General features: G+C 31.0%; 1 long non-coding RNA gene across 1 annotated transcript in view; it reads left to right on the top strand.

Annotated features, from left to right (window-relative positions):
* LOC111551899 overlaps positions 1-20931 on the top strand; it is a 43484-nt gene extending 22553 nt beyond the window's left edge. The window contains exons 2-3 of the long non-coding RNA XR_002734498.2: positions 19860-19930; positions 20605-20931. This is a non-coding gene — a long non-coding RNA (uncharacterized LOC111551899). The remainder of the gene's footprint in view (positions 1-19859; positions 19931-20604) is intronic.
* The last annotated feature ends 383 nt before the right edge of the window (positions 20932-21314 follow it).

Below are 21314 nucleotides of genomic sequence, written 5' to 3' on the forward strand. Positions count from 1 at the left end.
AATCACTTTCAAAAATGCAAAGTACTTATATATTAACAAATATATATTATTCATTTAAACACGAGCACAAACATACACAATTACCCAAAAAAGATACATTGTGAGATGAAGAAGCAAATAAATGTCCATCATTAAAGACAGTTTTGTTTTGTTTTTTTTAATGTCAAAACGAACAGTAGTAGATACATATCAGTTGATTTGGAGAGATTTCTGCGATTAAGTTAATTATGGGTAAGATGACCCAATATTTTAACAGTCATAATTGATCTTAATTCTTCCTGTATTTTCATATGTATAAATTAAGGGCAAATACAAGAAGGTATCTTAGTGAACTAATATGGATTAACAATTGGTAGCACTTCTATGAGAAGTAAGAGAAGAGGCTACTTATACAAATTTTAAAAAGGAAAGCAAAAGGAAAAGAACTACTAAAATAATAGCACACATGATAGTGTCTGATTTATAAATTTATCCATAGATTTAAAGATTATATTTTTAAATGTTTGTATAAAGAAATTTTAAAGGACCACAAAAATTAAAGTTCATTCTTGAATAACTGGAATACTGATATTGAGCTATGTAATTGATCTGTCAGATTTCTTTTTTTTGAACTATAGATTTTTACTCTAGGAAAATCAATCAAACAGAATATTAGTTTCAGTAAGTCAATTCACTTCATAGTGAATACGTTTATTTCTTTATTTTATGTAGTTTTCTTTTTATATATGTTTAATATTAATATGTATATATCAGTGAATGGAACCTATATACATACTTTCCATAATTCCTTCTAAAAATACATCTTTCAGCATATGTCTCCCTCATTTCAAGTATATCAAATTTTACAAGTGCTGAATAAAGTTAAAATACTGAATGAGATTAAATGAAACATATCAAAGGTTAAGAATAACGACAATGTCTCCTATTGTTTTTCAAGAGACACTAATAAGATACTACTTTTGACTCTGCCAAAGATTAAGGGGACAAATCTATAATTTCTAAGAACCATAAAGCATACTAAATAATAGTATCATTAAAGACAATGTCTTTGTCTAATTTGATTGGAAATATATATTTATATATTTTATTATATATGCATACATATATGCTTCTATGATGAATTCACTACACCTGAAAATTAGATTTCTTGGTAGACTGTGCAAAGCAATTTTAGAGGAGGACAAGCTTGCTGCATCAAACCTCAACTTTCTGTCTAGAAACAATCGTAATAACCAGAAAGTGACATTGAAGGACAAAATTTGCAGTTTGAGAATGCTAGTATATGAACAAATCCTGTAACAAATTTCCAGTTTTGGCAATGGTATCTCTCTAAATTTAGCATAATTTTACAATCCTTTTATTTTCTTTTAAAATGTTTTATTAATTTTTGAATATGCACAAATTATTTTTGTTAATTTTAAATACAAATAAGTTAATTATGGGTAAGATGACCCAATATTTTAACAGTCATAATTGATCTTAATTCTTCCTGTATTTTCATATGTATAAATTAAGGGCATATGTATAAAAATATGCATATGTATAAGAATAATTTTAAATACAAATAATAAAACACATAACTGTATATCTTTTTTGAAACGTGGATAATACGGATAATACAAATTCCTAATTTCCAATATTAGATCCCCTATATGCCTCCTTTCCAATTATTTTTCCCTTTCTCTGTTGAGGAGAGAAACGTTACCCCAATTCTATGTTAACCACTCCCTTTCTTTTTTATGTACTTTTGGAATATATACATGCATTCTTTTTATTATACTGGGCTTTGTATTTGGAATTGTATATAAATTAAATAATAATGTATGTATTCTACAACTTTATTTCTTTGGCTCAAAATTTTATTTTGCTTTATGTTATTACTTTTCTTTCCATTGTAATAACTTTGATTTGTTTGACATTATTTTGCTTTCTTTTTCTACTTTCTTCCTCTAATTTAGAAATTAAATACACTATTTTTGTTTTGTTGAAAATGTTTACCATCACCATTTCAACATGTATAATTTAAAATATTTAAATTTATTAAAAAGCCCTAATATTTTGAGAAAAGAAATAAAATCAATAATTTAAGTCACATTTGCACATCAAATTGTGCTATTGTTGTTTAGATATTAGATCTCTATGGCTTCATTTAATCCTACAAAATACTATTACTGTTATTTTCTTCTTATTATTTATTATTATCATAGTTTTGCCTGCTTAGTTATCTATCTCTTAGCTTAACTGTTGTTCGTGTTTACTAGGCAATCTCTCTGGAATCTTTTCTTCTGTGTGAGACATATCCATATATTCCTTCTAGAGATTCTGTTGGTTACAAATTCATCAAAAATTATTCATACACTATGTTATGCTTCCCACTATAGCTATAGAAAATTTAACTATTGATCTAAAGTTATTTCTTTGGAATAAGTATAATTTTTTTCCCCTGGCTGTGGTTAAAATCTCCTTTTGTTCTTTGCTGTTTTGCTATTTCACTTTGGTGTGTTTAGGTTTAGTATTTCTTATTTATAATGTTTGAGAGTCACTGAGATTCTCGAATTTGAAAATGTGAGTCTTTCACCAAGTTTTGTCAACCATAATCACTTTAAATGTGGACTCTGCACCATTTTCTCTCTACTTTCCCCCTAGTAGTCTTGTTAGCCAAGTGGTAACTAGATTCTTCCGTACATTCTTAATCTTTCTTTTAGAATTACCACTATAATATATTTTTATTTATCTTCCAAGTCAGTCTTTCTCCTAGCCGCATCTAATTAACTAGGTAATTGCCACTGTATTCATCACATGAAACTACTATTTTCCCTCTTTTAACTTCTTCGGTTGTTATTCAAATGTGCTTGACAATTTTATGTCTCTTTTTTCTTTTAAACTCATTTTCTACTTACTATTTTATTTGATCAGTTATACTGCACACACTTATTTGTTGTATTCTTACTGTTAATTTTTATATTCATTTGGGTATGACTATACTCTTTTTGTATCCTTTTGGTCTTGCTCATTATGCCTTTGTTTCTTGCATACCTAATCTTTGTTAGCACATGTCCCTTAGACCCTTCATTTGTAATAATGTTTGAGGTCTTGTTTGGAGACTGTGTTCTACCCCAAATAATTTACATTTTGTTTTCCCATTTTCTTGGTGACACTATATGCTTACAATGGCATTTATACATTCCTTAGAGTTTTTCAGAAATATATAAGAACTGTAAATTCAGGTGGCATGCTCAGTTGAGGTTTTTGATTTTGAATTCTTAACGAAGGTATTTTCTCCTGGTACACAATGCAAAGTTTGAGAGAAGAACATTTCTTGCTGACCTCTTTTGTGGGTGGATGATTCTTTAATTTGCAGTCATACTAAGAGGATAGTTTTTACAGGTGTCAGCTTTGTTTTTTGAGTCTTCTATCAGATTTCCCACAAAATCAGTTTCTACAGTTTGTCTTCTGCTATAAGGTAGCAAAAATTGAAGATTAAAGTCAATAGAATTTGACAGATTACTCTTTTAGAATCTTTGCCTTTTTTTATTTTCTGTTTGATCTCTGAGAATTTTTAAATTATTTTTCATACCATTGATAGATGCAAAGTTATGTTTTTATGTTATGCTTTCTTAATAGTTTCTTGGTATTTTTGTTTTGCTGTGGTGCCATTAGGGTATATCATTCTTTAACAAGAGACTGTTTCAATATGTTCTTTCCATTTCCACTATATTTATATTTTAATTATCTCATATTTGTATTTTTGTAGAATTCTCATAAGCAATTAAATAATCCCAAAGTTCCACTTTCCAAATTGCTTTTCTCCTAATTTGTACATCTGATGAGTTCCTGTAAACTTCAAGCTAATATTGATATTATTCAACCCTATTACATAAAATACTTACTTACTGTTATAGGTAAAAATTTCCCCCCTTAACACTTATATTAAAGTCCTAACCACCAGAATATCTGAATATAAGCTTATTTGAAGATACAATCATTGCAAATATAATTAGTTAAGATGAAGCAATACTTGCATAGAATAAGCCCTTAATGACTGCTGTTGTTATAAAAAGAGGAGAAGAGACAGAGACACAGAGCAAATATTTCTGCATGTGGACGGATGCAGAGCTCACACTTATGCATTTATAATCCAAAGAAGGTCAAGGGTAACTGGTAACTCTCAGAAGCAGAAAAAGAAGCTTGAGACGGACTCTTCTTCAGAACTCTGTAGATGGGACTCATTTTGCTGGTATGTGATTTCGAAGTTCTAGTCTCCAGAACTGTGAGAGACCAAATTTCTGTTGTTTTAAACCATCCAACGTGTGGTAAACTGTTACTGAAGCTATAGAAAACTAATACATTTGCCAAATCTAATGTATCTTTTTAAAGATATTTTTCATGAAAAGCCATCTAACCAATACTCTCATATGAAAGATCTACCATAATTACACTATTTTCTACTTTTTAATATCATGTTTCAATTCTTACCAATTCTGTTCTTTTCTCAGTCAATCCATTCTGCCATATTATCTTCTTTATCTACTAAATATCATATCAACTGCTCTTTTTCTTACACTATGTTACATATGTTCACATATTATTATTATTTTCTTAGAATCTTTATGTTTATATGTCTAGTTTAATATGTTTTATATTTGTACCTGACAAAATGTAGTACTGTGCTGTACTCATTCAATGCATTTAATTTAACTTCAGTATGATTCTGTACAATGACTCTATGACTTGTTGGTATATCAGGTCCCAAATAAAATACATTAAACCTTTTTCCAAATAAAGAGATGTTCCCCTATTACTAATGCAAATAAGAATATTCCAAATTTAATGTTGCAAACTGTTGACTCCATGTTTCACAAAGAAAAATTGACTTATAAACTTAAACACTACTGATTTTTAACAGGCAATTAGGAACAGCAGTTATCATTTTTCTTTTGACAGCTGTTATTTGTGCTTCTGGCACTATCATTTGTCTTGAACATTTTGTCTCTGATTTTGACCATTTTGGGGTATTAAGCATTAAAATATTTGTTGAATAATATGTAAACTCTGCAAAGAGAAGTTTAGTGTATTTGTGTAACTACAGCTGCGGATATTTAATTCCAAATGAGAAAAAAGATAATTCTATCATGAGCTATCTTTTACTAGTATGAATCAATAACTAGCTGAATATTTTATATTTAACCTAAATCTACGTAGTTTTTGACATTTGTATTTGTGTGTGGTAGTATTATATATTTTTAAAATTCTGTTTTGCAGTCAGTTCTTAGAAATCTTTCAATTCAAGCATTACTATTATTTGATTTTTTTAAGTTTTAAAACACATGTAAAAATAAATGAGATCCAAATAAGTTATTTATCCGTGATCACACAGACAGACAGTGAGAAAAGAAATAGTTAGTGTTCTTTATTACTAACAGTATTCCTACTCTTGGTTATTTCTTTTCTTGGACACAAAGATATTTCGGGCATCTATACATGTGTGTACAAATCTGCAGTATGTTTAACACTGTTCTGCTAGCTAAATAGCTGTCTGATTTTTTTTATTATTCCCAAGTTTTGCTGTGTTGTAATTTGAGGTTTTCTAAATTCATAATTTTGTTTTCTTTCTCAAGATCCTGTATCTAACTAACCTCTGAAAATCCCATGCCAAACAAGTTTTGGTAAAACATTTATGAGGTATACAAGATCTTTTGTTTAGTTGTGATCTTAGGCTTAGAGCAAGAAGGGATGCAATCTCTTCACAGCCTCTGCTATTTCATTCTGTATTTACCAAGCTTAGTGATTATATACTCTGAATAGATACCTGGCCAAAATCCTAGGCAATTTAATGTTTTTGTGCCACTGACATTCCAATTCATCCTCCAAGTCTCATTTTTTCATAAATAAAATAATCTATTTTCAGATCACGGGTCCTTAAATAATTGAAACAGTTAAAACATAAAGAACAAAGAGGATAAAGTCTAGTATTCTAAAAAGATCCTCCAAAGACCATTTAGTTAATTGAATAGTGAATGAATGTTAACAAACCAAGGTTTATTGAATTATATTTACATTGTGTTGTAACTTTATAAAATTGATTGTCTTACAGGATTTAACAGGTGTAAAGATATTATGTCAAACCAAGCCACTAAGGCACATACTGTGATATGAACTGAGCTGTTGGATTGATCATTTTGCCTTACCAAATATTTCATATTACCCCTTTCCCAGTCCCAGTGGACACATGGGCGCACGTGCGCACGCGCGCGCGCGCGCCCACATACACACACACACACACACACACACACACACACACGATGTATTCCATAAATGCCGTGAGTGTCACAGCATGCACAACAAATGAAAAACTCTGCTTCTTGAATTCTGGGAAGAATTTAAAATCTATTAAACCCTGTTCATCCTTGAAGATGCTGTCTCCTCCAGATCCTTCAAGATTGGAAAAAGAAGGTGATGAGCATTTTAAAACTCAGTTCACTGAGCACTGAACAATTGCTTAAGGGAAGATGAATTTGGTCTAAAAGACAATAACAAAACCATGACCAACTTGTTTTCTGGTTCACTGTTCTTCGTGCCTTTACTATGGTGTGATATAAGTCATTTTACAATGCTAGGAGTTGTTAAAATTAGCATCAATATTAAGAAATTTTCTATCTCTACCCAAGATGCTAGGGAAAAAAAAAGTAGAGAGTTTAACTTATTCCTATGTCCTTTGTATTAGAAAATTAAAATTATTATCTATGTATATGTGATGCAAAATCACTCACATGTATAGTGCAACTGAAAACATCTGATGTGTGAGATTTAGTCATTGCCAGCCATCCTGTATATACGCTTAATCTATCTAGTGGTTAGCCATTATTTTCAGACCCTGAAGCTCTATCCAAGACTCTATCTTCTGCCAAAAGTGTAATGTCACTTGAAAGTTAAGTGAATACGATATTTTGGATTATGACATGGATATTTTATCTGTTGCTGCTACAAGATGGTCAACATCACTGTTTTAATGATTTTTATGAGAAAAACATTCTATAGATTTTATGTTTCTCTTTATTTGTATATTTGAATGTATTATTTTAAGAAATTTCATATTAAATCAAATGAAATGTTATTATGCACCATTTAATATTAACAAAATGGCTTCATATAACTTCATAATAAACTCATGTTAAATAATTTTATATTAAACCTTAGATTATGGTGAAGTCTGCTGAGGCTTTAAGGACACAGGTCATAGTAGAAAGAGAAAACCTGGTATAAGAGAGCCAGAAATAGAGAAATCAATAGTTGTTACCCATTAGAAGTTCACATTATAATATTTAATGAGTGTGACAAACTTAGGTTTCAGCTATGCTCAAAGTCCCTAAGCTAATAGAGACTTGTTCTAGTGAGGGAGGTATAGTCACAACATTTCCAAAGTGGAAAGAATACATCATGGGACACTTGTATTTAATTGGATTGGGTTGTGATAAAAAAAAAAAAAAAAAAATAGGAAATGAGGATTACAGAGTGTATCCCCTAAAAACAGAGGACTTTAATGGTTTTGAGTGTTAGGTTGAAACTTAGGAGAGAGAACTACAATAAAAATCATAAATCGGTATATAAATTGGGTAAGAAAAACAAGAGAGCAGGAGAAAGGTCATAGTTTGCTGACTTAATAGATACTCAGGACTCTGAACAGAGATCTGGGTAAATACTAGATGCAGTACAGAAAAATAATACCAAACACAGCAATCTGTGAGTTTGAGCCTATCTGCAATCTTTTTCCTTTAAAAAATATATTTATAAGAATTGTTCTGGGGATCCAATACCCTACATTAAAAATATCTTTTGCTGAGATCTAAGAAGCAGCAGGAACTGTTTGTTATTTAAAACAAATGTCACTGAATTGATGGAGTTTGCTTCATTTATTTAGCATAACAAAACAAATCCTGGTAAAATCCTAGCTTTAGAATTCCGATTACTTAGTTTATGGTGCACTCCCTCCGCTTTGCTACATTCCAACAAAATATGGTGTCTCTGATTGTTTGACCTTATGCATTTTGTAATTCTAATTAATAAGATTATTTTATCTTACTGATAGTACTCTTAAAATAACTATAAAAGCAATGGCCATTTTTCATAGCTGCAAGTACCAAAAAGAGATTACATTGAAGAAAAATAAGTAATGATTTCACTTTATACAAAGCACACATTTTTTGTGTATTTTACTTTTATTGTTTTAATTAATTAATAATTAATTTTAATTGACAATAATTGCATACATGAATGGGAAAATAAGAGATATTAATCAAATGTATATTGCTTCATTAGACTGAAGGAATAAGTTTTTGTGATCTATTGCACTGGATGGTGGCAAAAATGCAAGTTTAAACTCTGCTAGACCAGTGAGTTCTGTAGCACTTCATGAAAGGCAGTCTTAGTTGGTGTATAAGACAGGCTGGAAGGGGTAATGGGCTATTCTATCTCCCCTAATATTGAGGGCGTGAATAAGAATTCATGTAAATAAAGAGTTTTGTAATCAAATGTTTTAAAACTACAATTTTAAGTCAAGAATACAGGATATTATATTTTGATATCTTAGTGCAATCTTGTTATTTTTTTCATATGCAGTCAATATGTCTGCAATTTATGAGGTACTTTCAGCCATGACATACAATAAAAATATTTGTTTTGTATTGTCTTTGAAAAGAAGAAAATAGAATTCTCATTCATAGCCAATTAGAATTAAAGAACATGTGATTATCAATTACTGAAGATTTGCCTTTTTTAATTTTTATTTTTTTAAAGGAGAGAAAATAACTTTAGACATAGAGGTTAGGATCATGTCCCACAATCACTTTGGTAGTTACACTTTCCCTTTCTATTTGTATTAACATACTGAACTCTTGCAACTACCTATGAGGAAATTATGATTGTTGTACTCATTTTAGAGATGAGGAAGCTTGAGACATAGAGCTTAACTTGCTCAAGGTCATACAGATAATAATTATTGGAACTAAGACTCTAGGCAATGGGGCTACAAGTTATCTGATTTTTATCTCAATGCTATGTGTAATCTAAAATTAGAAATCAGAAAATTTAATCAACAGTAGTTATTGTTTCAAAGTTTGAAGGACATAGCAACAATCATAAAAAGTAATGCCTTAAATACATTGTCTCTTTTGTAAAGAAACAAACTTCTGTATTGAATAAACTGTGGGCATTAAAAGGACATTGATAACCTACAGATAAGAGAATAGTCATATATGTAAAAAATATATTATATGATATATATAATATACCATATAATAGTATATGCATATGTTATATACTATATAATTTTAACATATAGATAGATAATTTTACCTATATATGTACATATATAGACATTAATTTCACACACACACAACACATATAGATGAAGATATCATTCAATCTTTAAGGTGTAACTAATACATGTTTTAAAGTTGAAGTCCTGAATCATAACCATTCCTGAAGGGTTTCATTAAAATCTAAAATTTCAGCCCACAGTCAATTCAATTTAATTGTGATAGTAAATTTACATCACTTCAGGCTTAACTTTTGGAAAGTAACTGAATTATAAATTTAAAGCAAACAACTATTCTCTTCAAAAATAGTATGAATGTCTATCATGTTTGGGCTTGATAAGTCCAGCTCAATGTAAATCTCCCCTCCTCCTTTCTGGGAAATGAATGAAAAGATACTGAACTTCATTAGTAATTACTGAATGCTTATGCATATATACATATGTAAACAGACTGCAAGGTGTCCAAGAAGATGTTAAGGAAATCAGATCATCTAAATAGCATAATAGCCTACAGAGTCTCAGAGGAAAGCATGTTATTTAATAATAAAAGGGTAGGTTCATTATGATGCTTCCATTTGCCTACTGAAAGCAATAACAGCAGATATGCTGCATGACACCTCTTTCCCCCACTGTCACCGAGTTTTGAATAGTTACTAAAGTTGCTAGTAGTTACTAATAACCAATAGTAGTTAATAGTAAACTTAGATAATGTATTTCAAAAAAGAAATTTGCCTATGAGAAAAATGGCCTAAAAATTAACATTTTATCATATGGCATTATTTAGCAGAATGTATTGAAAACTTAGTCAATCTATAGATACATAATCTATGTGGACTATAAAGCCAAACAAATAAAAAATAAGAGGTTGAATTATTTATATTTAAAATAAGAGAAGAGACTCCCCGCTTTCCTATAACATTTATTTTATAATACTTACAGTTTTAAGTTATTCTTCTGGCTTTTTGAAATATATGGAAATATTTTTAAAAGTTAAATAAGCTTCTTGTCAGGTTTAAAACACAAGAATATCTTTCTCTGGGTCTTGGGAATCTTCTCTTAGAAATGTAATCATCAAGAAAGGGGTAGTGTCCTTATTTCCCAGTTTTTTGTGAAGGAAGGAGCCTAATTCAGTGAGTGCTTCACTCCAAGTTGTAAAATTCTCTCATGAGAAGGATGTGAAAAGTTGATTTATTTATTAATTTTGAATTAGCCAACTCATAAACACAGATGGCCACTTTAATGACCTGTTGATTATAGAATGACTTTTATGTGTTAAATGGTGCTGTCAGGGCCTCTTATTTGAGCACTAGTTATTGTTTATCTTGAGAATACATATACAATGGATTAGATCTGTTTCACTATACAAAATGATAATATTCATTCCTGTCTTTGCATTCCCTTAGCAGATTGTCTGTGATGAACATCACATTCTGTTTTGATACCTATTCAGTTATAAAAGTTGTTTTCTTTTACTTCTACATTTGCAGAGAGGTTTTCTAGGTTTGGAGTAACTTTTATTTTTAATTATATTTACCCAGCAGCATATATGCCATAAAAAGGGAAAATTCAAATGTTTCTCATTTGATGTAGACATCTTAAGTGTTATATAGTGAGTGTAATTTAAAACTGTACCTTATTTGTGTTTAATTCTTAGATCTTGCTCTTAGTAAAAGTGTTTTGCTGAAAAATACAAGCGTTTTATATTACTTAAAATTGGGGCCTCCAACACTTCATAATAATTTTTTATGGAATTTAATGAATATTGCTAAAGCAGTTCATAAATTTCCTTAAAAAAGTCAGTTTTGATTTATAAAGGAAAATAACAATAGTTTCTTTTTTCTCCCTCAACTTGATTAGTGATATAAGTTGTACTGTTTGATAGTTTAATAGTGATGTTAAAATGCTGGTATTCTTTCCTGGGTCAAGACAGAAAGCAGTGAAGCACAGAAAGGGAGAGAAGTTTCCACAAGCCAGCTATGCTCTACTGCTCATTGCATTTGACATGCTTCATGATGAGTGAGGGATATACAAAGTACTATTAAGAAAGAATACCATCCCTCATGTCGTCTTATGCCCAATTTCTGCCTCCAGAGAAAGAAGAAGTAAAAATTAAAAGGCAGAAATGAAATCTACAGGCAGACAGCCCGATGCTACACCCTGGGCCTGGTAGTTAAAGATCAACCCCTGACCTAATTGGTTCTGTTATCTATAGATTACTGACATTGTATAGAAATGCACTGTAAAAATCCCTATCTTGTTTTGTTCCTATCTAATTACTGCTGCATGCAGCCCCCAGTCATGTACCCCCTACTTGCCCAATCAATCACGACCCTATCACATGCATCCCCTTAGAGCTGTGAGCCCTTAAAAGGGACAGGAATTGCTCACTCAGAGGGCTCAGCTCTTGAGACAGGAGTCTTGCCGATGCCCCTGGCCAAATAAACCCCTTCCTTCTTTAATTTGTTGTCTGAGGAATTTTGTCTGCGGCTCATCCTGCTACATACACTATATGCAACTTTACTGCAGCCAGACACAATTATATCAGTGAATATTAGAAATTATAGCTATTTACAAATAATTCACAAATTGACAATTGCATGCACACAAATCTTTATGAAAACTGGAAAATTAATATGTATTAATATTTTTCCTAGCAATATTTGTCAAGATGAAATTTTTCATTCTAATATTACTATTCCAATGTCTTTTTTCCTTCTCAAGCACATAATCTACTTTTCCTATTTTATATAATGAAAAAAGAAAATAAAGCAATTTGCTACTGCGTACTGTTTTTGCACATTAGACCAGAGTATTTTCTCTTTTGACATATTACTTAAAGGTTTGTCTTAATATTAAAATGAAAATTCTTGTTTTCTGGTCTAGAAAATCAAACAGATAAAATCAAGCAAAGAGACATGGAACATAGATACTAGTAGTAGATACTAATAGTAGATAATACAACTTTGAAAACTAAGATGAAAGTTAACTTTGCACTATACTCTTGCAAACATTAATATTTATAATCTTCCAGTAAAAATATAGGGATTTTTAAGAAAATGACTTCTTTAATGTGACCTAAAATTAAAATTGCAATGCAATTTTGACACTATTATTTACTAAAATTATCAGGGTAACTCTAGCTAGATTTAATCTTTCATGCGTGTTCAGACATGGGGAACTGGAAAAGTAATTAGCTTAATTTTGAAACTATACACAGGTCTTGAATGAGGCGGTCTATCAACATACTAATCTAGTACAATGTTGTTCAACCATGAAAACTTGAGGAGTTATTTAACCTCCTTGACATTCAAATTCCACAAATATTGTTATAAATTCTGAAGACTAATTCTACTCTTCATTCTTCATCTCACAATGTTTGCTTGTTTGTTCATTTATTCATTTTTATTGTTTTCTTTTTTCCCTGAATCAAATGAGATATTTCATGTAAAAACAACTTGTAAAATGTAAATCACTATCTGGACATTGTTACATTTGCCCCCTTTTCAAGCTTCCTGGTGCATAAATCCCCAGTCTGTGCTTTCTTAGTAGGTATTTGAGATACTCAGTGCTCAGTAGTTCCAGAATTTTTCCAGGACTTCAGTGGCTCTAAGAGTTTGACAGGAGACATGACTTAAGAAAGAGAAATTCAGAAGAGTCTGCATTTAATTAATGCTGAAAGAAACCTACTTCAAAGAAATGTCAATTCTCCTTTTTGGCTCTACAATTGAAAGTTATTTCTAGACTTCTTAATTTGTCTATTATTTCTTTTGTTTGAAAAATCTTTAGATTTGTTTAAACCCAAGGACAACACTCATATGCATGTGCTTGCACAGTAGTACAAGGTAGGACATCACAGACATGAAACAGTAAAATTAAAATTAGGGACAGCACTCTCATCCACTCCAGGAAATGGTTTTGTATTCTTTCAATATATATAGAGCAGAGCAATATGGAGATACAACTTGCTATGTAAATCCTCAAATAAGTTTGAATAGAAACAATACTAAATTGTCCATCCAAGTAAGTGTTGTCTACTGTGTTAGTTCAGGTTGCTATAACAAAATAACATAAACTGGGTCATTTATAAAGAACAGTTATATATTTCTCACAGTTCTGGAGTCTGGGAAGTCCAAGATCAAGGCACTGGCAAATTCACTATTGCCCTCTTTCTGGTTCATAGATGGTCATCTTTTGACTGTGTCCTCACATGGCAGAAGGGCAGAACTCTAATCTCTCCATCCCTTTATATAGAATTAATCCCATTCATGAAGGCTTCACTTTCTTGACCTCTAGTCAACTCCCAAAGGCCCTATCTCCTAACACCATCACATTGGGGGTTGGAGTTTCAACATATAAATTTTGGAGGAACATAAATTCAGGCTATAGTATCGATAGACATGTGGAGTGATGAGAGCCCTGAGCAATCCTGCTGAAACCCCGCCTTCAACAGTTGCCTCAGTAAAACTTACAGTTTATGACATTTTTATTTGTGCAGATCTTAATCTTCTTAAGAAAGCATTGAGACAAATAATAGTAAGAATGCCAAAGGAAGTTATAATATATATAAAAAAGCTTTATCACAAAAAAGTACGAGATAAATGTAACAAAGAAATCGAAGGCCACAAATTCATTGGCCATAAATTACTTTCTAATTATTTGCTTATTTTTCTTAAAGCGGGCAAGAGGAAACAGCAACACATGACCACTTATGGGATTATTACCATCAGAAAGAGAAAAAACATTGATTCCTTAGAGGATGTGAACTGTACCTTGCACATCTCTTCTGAAAACAATATGAACTTAAATCTTCACCTGAGGCTCTGTAAAGAGAGCACAGAGTGATACTTTTTTCTGCAGTGTTCATGCAGATAATGAAATCACAGATTTCAAATGGCTGGACAATTTAACTTCTTTAGACAACAACCAAGTGTTGAATGGTAAAGTAAAGCTCAGTGAGCTTATGTCTGTGTGGTTTGGCTCTCAAGGACAGACAAAAGATCACCTAGAAGAGTGGTTGTGTTAAATATCATCTAAAGCATTTAACACAGATAATTTCTCCAATTCAGTATATTTATGGGGACTGACAAATAACATAGAAAAGCGTATTCTCAGATGAAGGGCTAGAGCACTGACTCTGAAATGCTGATGGAAGGTGCATTCAGATGCATTAAAATTCAGACAATGAACAGACATAATTAGAAATTTCTCTAGAGTTGATGGTCGCTTTAATTTAGACCATAGGTGGTTCAAAGTAGTTGCTAAAGATCATGAAGAAGTCAAGCATGAAGAAGTCAAGAAGTACATATTTGTTTTTTGTATGTAAAATTAATCAGATTTTCATCATCAAATGACCAGTGAAGTCATTTTACTGTATGAATATTTCTTCTTGCTAACTCAAATTTCAAGATACATATTGTTTGTTATATTCTATGAATAATATAATCCTTCTCTATACCAGGCTTGTAATTCTTTTTTTTTTCTTATATCACTAAATGTATAGTATTCATGTAGCTGTTAGACAAGAAATACTTAAAATATTGTTGTTTCATTAGCTATCATAAAGTATAAGTATCAGTTAAAAACAAGTTACATATAATTTATTGAATTAGATTACAGGTCCTGCCTACTCCTTAGACAATGAGGAAATGAAGTACCTTTAATAAATACAGAAATGACATGACCTGATATTTAAAAGTGCCGCACTGTGGAAGGGTCTATTAAAACATCAGTTGTCCTTCTCCCTAGATTGTATTTCCCAACATCCCTTCCAGTTCAGTGTGGCCATGCAACTGAGTTATTTTCAAGTAGAGGTAAATGAATGTAACCTGAGACTTTTAGACACATAAAACAACTTTCCACCCATTGTCTTCTATGCTCTTTCTCTCTGCTACATGAAGGTTGATGAAAAGGAAATTCTCCAGGAGACGTGTTGAAGGTGTATTGTCACTGACATTTTGCTATTGAATTAATACATAGAGCAGAGCACTTCCTCCAACCTGTACATTCCTTGATTTGGATACTTGATTGAGAATAAGTTTATAGTCTAGAAACATTACACATTGAGGGGTGCATTTGTTAGTAATATTAGCCTGTTCACGTCATTTAACTTTGTCCTACACAAGAGATCTTGCTTCTACTGAGAAACATACTTCTTTATATTTCTATATATTTGTGAAAGCTGGTCTCTAACATTGCATTTACACATGGATTAGTTTGATTGTAGCTTGTATTCTCCAAATTCTTTGAATTCATCTCTTATTCCACATCATGATCCAGCCACTCTGGTCTTCTTCCGGTTTCTCGAATACATCGTACACATTTCTGCTTTAGAACTCGTGTACTTAATTTTTCTTTCTGCCATATTCCCCTTTCTTTCCTTCCTTCTATGACTGACTCCTCATCTTTTAGGTGTTAGTTCAAATGCCGTCATATCTGAGATCTTTCTTGGCTCACATGAATATAGAACATCTATTGCTTGACTCCCTCTGTTGCATTATTGTGCTTATCATTATTAGAATGAATGTTGCTGCTGTACTTTTCAGCCATATTTGTATGAGTGTGTAGGTGTATTTGTTTCTCTCCCTGCTCCAAATCTAGTCTCTAATATGACAAGAACTATGTCTTTTTTATTCACCAACTTTTCTTCAGTGTCAAGGATAGATAATTCCAGGTACATATCAGGAGTTTGATAAATATGTTTTCAACTCAATATGAACACTGCTTTTTCAGATAGACCAATAGGTAAATAATTAGATACTTAAAGCCAGTAGGTTCTCAACAGATTAGTAATGGCAGTTTATTTTCGAGTATTATTGAGCAAAGTAATTTATCTACCATAGAGCTGAATTACTAGGTTAGGTGAAGCAAATATTGACTGTGGTTAAAATTCCATAAAAGTTTTATGTGTACCTATTTAACATTTTATAAAAATTGAAATGAATCTATAGTGTTTTACATAAACCATAACCCCTAAGTTAATGAAGAGTTTACTGCTTCTGAAGAAAGTAATTAAGTAAATGTGAATTATTCATTGATTTTGTTACAAAATTCAATAAACTTTTAAATATAGTATTGTTAAATCAAGTTAATGGAAATATAAAAACCATGTTTAACTTATTTAAAAATTAAAGTCATGAGGCTTTGTATTCAAACCTGATAAATTAAACATGTGCTAATTAGGAAAACATACAGAGATGCATTCAATATATATTACATATTTTTGCATAAATGGTTTATAGAATGAATGAATGAATGTGGAGTTGTTGAGCATGAAAAAACAAATCTGATTAATTTTTAATTGATGTCTGCATTCACTATATAGTATATTTTAGGTTATGCTATTTACAAGACAAATGCATTTTTAATTATAAGCATATATTTAGAAAACCAATTAAGAAGACTGTATGTTAAGAATAAAATATATATATATATATTTGTATGTATATATAGTTTGGTTTTTTGTTTGCTTGTTTTTTGAGACAAGGTCTCACTCTGTTGCCCAGGCTGAAGTGCAGTAGCCCGATCACGGCTCACTGTAGCCTCAACTCCTGGGCTCAAGTGATCCTCCTACCCAAGCCTCCAAAGTAGCTAGAACCACAGGAGTGCACATGTTTCTGTATATTTGTATATTTTGTTGAGACGAGGTTTTGCCATGTTGCACAGGTTGGTCTTGAATTCCTGTGGCTTAAGTGATCCACCTGCCTTAGCCAGTCAAAGTGTTAGGATTAGAGATGTGAGCCACTACGTCCAGCCAAAATATTTTTAAAAGATCAAAAAATGACCATATGTTTTAAAAAGTAAAGTAATAATTAAATGTTGTCATTTGAGATAGTTTTTTTTTTTTTTTTTCCAACAATACAGGAAATCAAGACACACACTACAATAGCACGGTTTATATGGGAGGATGATTTACCATCTCCCATCTTTACATCTACCTATGTATGTATACATTTCCTATTTATACATTTAAAACAATCAACTTCATATTTATATCTTCTCAAATTGAAATCAGTACTAGAAAAAAATGTAAGTAAAAAAACAGGTCTCTAACACCAAGGAAATTATAGATAATTTAATGAAACTAATGAATAAACAGATGAATCACAGATAAGCATGCATGATTAATAAAATAATATGGTATTTACATGTTATTGATAATATGAATAACATAGAACAATACATTTGTTCCCTTTGGATAAATAAAAAAAAAAACGTAGAAAAATTGATATGATCTTTTCAATAAAAATGTAGTATAAGTCTCTGAGAAAGAAAACTTCATCAGAGATATTTCTCCCTTTTAAAAGGAACAACACTTCAATGAAGAAAAGCTATTATGAAGCACATTTTTTGAACTTAGAAGTATTTTCTTTATTCAGGTAAATTATTTAACTTTCTTCTATGAGTTGAAAGGAGAATTTATTACTGAACAGAAAACCTTATTTCACTAATCAGTTTAAGAAATTTTCTTTATGAGATTAAACTTTTAAGCTCTTTATCAAAAACGATATATTTTTCTATTTCTATTGCTGTTATTAGTTTCCATTCAATAGAAATAAATATGAACTCTGGTTGACTAGTTTAATTACAGAGATTGACTTTTCTAAATGATAAATATTTATATTTTTATGAGTGTCAAGCTCATAAAATGAATTTTAATAATTTGTGAACAGCAAAAACCATAAAAATATAGTAAACAGTGACAGTTTATAAATATAAACACTGTTACTCATTTCAAATACGAGAGGACTTGAAATAATTTTTTTCTACATGTTAGTACTTTAAACTGAATTCATTTCCCACAGACATTATAAAAACCCCAAAATGATGCATGGCATTTAAAATAGCAGCCCCTCTCTTCTATTCCTTCTACATTGTTAAAAATAAAAGGTCTTAGGAGACTGAGGCAGGAGAACCACTTGAACCCCGAAGGTGGAGGTTGCAGTGAGCCGAGGTCATGCCACTGCTCTCCAGCCTGGGTGACAGAGCAAGACTCTGTCTCAAAAAGTAAATAAAATAAAATAAAATAAAATAATAGAAGATCTTTGGGTGGTTTCAAAATCTCATTATAAATTGATTTTTGTTTCTCTGCTTAATTGTTTTCTAACAGCCCCTTTATGTTAAAAGCTAATAGCATAGACTAATGGGAAAATAGGTACAATATCAAAAAGCATTCCATATAGGAAGTTTTAAAAGGAGTATATTTAACATTCAATGGCTGCATGATAAGGGTGTATCTCAATATTATTTTCATTTTTTTTCTATTTTATTTATTTATTTATTTATTTATTTATTTATTTATTTATTTAATCTTTTACTTTAAGTTGAGGGTACAAGTGCAGATTCGTTACATAGGAAAATTTGTCTCATATGATTTTGTTGTACAGATTATTTAATCATCCAGTTATCAAGTCTAGTACCCATTAGTTATTTTTCCTGATCCTCTCCATCCTCCCACCTCCACCCTCCGAAACGCCCCAGTGCATGTTGTTCCCCCTGTGTGTCCATGTGTTCCCATCATTTAGCTCTGACAAGAGAGTGTGGCAATTCCTCAAACACCTAAAGACAGAAATAGCGTTCAACCCAGCAATCCCATTACTGGGTATACACCCAGTAGAATATAAATTATTCAGCTTTAAAACACATGCACCTGTATGTTCATTGCAGCACTATTTATAATACCAAAGGCAGTGAATCAACCTAACTATCCATCAATAGTATTTTCATTAATTCTATATTACAGGGATTTTGCTTTCTCATGTGTTTTGTCATATCAATTAGCCTGTATTAGTAAGTCTATATATTTATTCTTTTAAACCATAAACAAGTCATATTATGCACATGTTACAGTCTGTCAAGATCATCTTCAACTATGAATTTCTCTTGCAGAGTACTAAAGTTTTTGACATCTGGATTTTGATAAAAATGAACAGCAAGAGTAAGGGCTAAGGCAACTGAAGAGTAACATTAGTTCCTTCATCTTATTTTGTTGTTTGTGGTAACTCATGAAATTTGCTCTTCATAAATTACCTCAAACTTTTCAGAGTTGATAGCAAAGCACTATTCCTCTAAGAAAGGCCAATAGGGGTCCTATATGTGAGTGTGTGAGGAGACTAAATATAAGAGTGTTAATAAATGTCCAGAGTTATTATTTGAAACCATAGGAATTATTAAATATCTGTGTGATCTTCTACAATCACATATTAGAAAGAAGGCCAAATATTCACCTATTAATTTTATAACTTTTGTCAGTTTTATTTTTAGAAGAAAATAAATATTTATTTATATGCATCACATTTATTCTGCTATTTCATCTCTACTTGATTATTTACATATCTCAATTCACAATTCTTAGAAATATTTGGTATTTATTTATTTATTACTTGTGAGGGTGACAGTCATGTCCCACTGGAGATACACAGTGAAATAAAACATTGTCCTCTCAGGCTCTCCTGGTGTGAAATTCTGACCTCAAACTATCTATTCAAATAGGCAACTGCTACAACTGGAATGACTAGATAAATTCACAAGAGAATAAATCTTATTTCAGGTCAGAGAACAGAAAAAAATATTTAAAGAAAATAAGAAAAGAACTAACCTTCATTATATAGTTGCAAACAGGTGATATTTGTTGAGAGAGAGTGTGTGTGTGTGTGTGTGTGTGTAACTTCAGGATGAATAAGGCAGATGAAATATTTAAATGTAGACATGTTGAAAGCCGATGTAATTTATTCCAGTGAAATAACAGATTGTTAATATAATGCAATTATTTATTTCAGTAAAATATTTATTAAAATATATCATCTTCTAATATGATTACTGTATTTCCCCAAGGTTAACTCTGCATTGGAACATTTCAAAATATAACTTTGCCTAATTTAATTGGAGCACAAGAACAGTGCGTGAACCTACATTAAATTGACATTAAATGGAAATAGCAAGAGCAATGCCTAATAGTATGTGCCTCTAATCCACTGAAGGCCTGACCCTAATGGCCAAAAGCACTTCAATTAAGTTTCATTGCTCTTCATTACATTTTCTCAATATATGTGTCTGATGTGATTGTTTCTGCTCTCACAAGACACAGGAACTTTTGATAAGGGCTAGTGGTAACTTTGTTTTTTATGTAATTTAATTCTAATGGGAAATTTCTCTACGGTTTTTAGAATTCCACTATCCAGTGGTATTTTATCTTTCTCTTTGAGTTATTACTGCTTTCTAATCTTGCTTAGAATATGTAATTAATTTAATTGTTTTTTTTTTCTCTCTATGCTCTATGTCCTTCTATAATACAGGATTGCACAGATTGCCTTTTTATGACAAAAACAGAGGGAGAAAAATGGCAGCAACCAAGATTATTATTATACTTAAATGGTTTCTCACACTTTATGAAGATCTTTATGTAAAAGTATTAAGCAGTCCATTTAACAGAGAAGTATTTTTGTTTCACATGTATCAGAAAATGTGAGTCTTAATTAAAATAGATCCTGATGTCAAATGCTATTGATGAGCAGTTATTATTCTATATGTTATATTTTATATCAGTGTAATGGGATAGGAAGTTTTAAAAGACCTTATGTGTTTCTGCCAGATAGTGATACAGTGATAAAATATCAGCAGTTAAAAAAAAAAAAAAAAAAAAAAACAGAATGAGTGGTTCATATGAATGATGACACTAAAAAGAAAAAGAAAATCAGACCCTCAGAACGAAGGTATATCTTGATAAGCAAAGCTGTTAGATGTTATGTGGCAATATCAGATGTCAGCAGACAGAAAGAAAATATTGGTTGCTTTCAAGGGATCTAATATAATGAACACAGTTGATCATGGTCCCTCCGTTATAGAATCAAGTTGATAAGACTCTACTAGTGAGTGGAAGTTAGGGGGATCAAGATTTGTTAAGAAAATCTTATGTATTGTTTAGCAAACTATATGTAGAAGAAACTATCAGAGACATAGAAAATTACACAATATTTACAGGTAGACATGAAACTGAACAAAACTT

This window comes from Piliocolobus tephrosceles, chromosome 3 (genome assembly GCF_002776525.5).
Source record: "Piliocolobus tephrosceles isolate RC106 chromosome 3, ASM277652v3, whole genome shotgun sequence".
Taxonomy (NCBI): Eukaryota; Metazoa; Chordata; class Mammalia; order Primates; family Cercopithecidae; genus Piliocolobus; species Piliocolobus tephrosceles.